Source organism: Haliaeetus leucocephalus, unplaced genomic scaffold (genome assembly GCF_000737465.1).
Source record: "Haliaeetus leucocephalus isolate CR32 unplaced genomic scaffold, Haliaeetus_leucocephalus-4.0 Scaffold932, whole genome shotgun sequence".
NCBI lineage: Eukaryota > Metazoa > Chordata > Aves > Accipitriformes > Accipitridae > Haliaeetus > Haliaeetus leucocephalus.
Window position 1 is genome coordinate 3,328,533 of NW_010973368.1, and position 1,519 is coordinate 3,330,051.

The window sequence follows — 1,519 nt, forward strand, 5'->3', positions numbered from 1 at the left end:
CCCGCTGGCTGAGCTGCGGCGCGCTGTCCCGGCCGCCCGCGCTGGGCGCCAGCCGGGGCAGAGGCCCAGAGGCCGTGGCTTGGCAGGGCCGTGGCTGCCGGGCCGGCTCCAGGGCCGAGCCGCGTCGCGGCTGCCACAGGCTGCGAGGCCGGAGAAACAGGGCACTGCCGCCCCTCCTCCTGAGGAAGGAGCTGGACAAGGGCGAGCTGCTCCTTCTGGGGACCCCAGAGGCTGAGGGATGGTCCCCGTGGGCAGCAGGCATTGCCCGCTTGTCACGGGGGACGTGGGAAAGCAGGGCTGAGCCCGGCACGTTTGGGTCATTTTGGGGCGGGCAGTGAGGTTTCGGGTTGCTTCAAAAGGACGCGCAATTTGTGGTGGCCGCTGTCTGCGGGGGATTTCTCAAGCTGGGACCTCGGTATAAGGCAGCGACCCCCGGTGTGACGGTGAATGGCAGTGTGTGCTCCCCGCTGTCTTGCGCCGACGGGAGCGGGGCAGTGCGAAACTGCGGGCGGGGGGAGGGAGGGACTTCGAGAAAGCAGCAATGGGCTGTGTCAGTGAATTCACCCTCTCTGGCTTCTCAGTGATCCCAAGTTTAATACAGAAACCAACTATTTTTTTTCCAGATTCGGGTAGTCGCCCGAACTCTGGGTTATGAAATGTTTCAGCACAAGTAAGTTTCTGGACAAGTCTGATGATAAGAGGTGAGGGATCCTACGAGCTGGAGTCCCTTCCTTCCTTGTGCGTCTCTCACACCTACCGTCCTGTCGATACCGTTTCTTCTGCAGAGCTTCTGCAGAAGGGGGTCCCTCTTCTCATACGCCAGGTAGCTTCATTCTCTTGGCAGTTTCTTGCCTCCCAGCCCTCTTTGTCTTCCCTCATCCTCATCTGCCTCGTCTTTGCTCTGCTGCTACCTGCTCAGGGGTCCAGACACTTCAAAAGACAAAATCAGAATATATGTGCTCAGGGATGAAAAAAGATGCATCAGTCCGTTTTCTCAGCAAACGGCCCTGTCCCTAAGCAGTGTCCCTTTCTCCTTGCCCTCATCTCCCTTCTCTCAGCTCTTTTACTGCTGGAATTCACAATGCTATCAGTCATACCTAAAGGTTAAGCTCCAGAGGGCAGAGATCAGCCCTCTGAAAACCTGACCTCAGCGATGACTAATTTTTATGTTAAAAGGATTGGGTTTTTTCTCAGCTGTTGCATCAGACCTGGGTGACGGTTGCTCCTAGGCAGTCACATCCTTTCACGATGCAGTATTGCAGCTGTGGCAATTGTGTGTGTCACCTTGTCAGTAGTTACCGGGACTGAACTGACTCCTTTGCTCCCTCGCCCACCTTATGGTGAGGGGATATTCCTCCCCTTCCCTGCTGATGAAATGGCTTCCCAGCACCGAGGGAGTCAGGGGATCTGACACAGAGATGAGATGGCCATAACTGTCTGCCCCAAACCCTTCCTCCTACCTCCTCCTCCTCCCTGCCCTTTGTCCTGTCCCTGTCACCCCACGACCACCACCTGATAA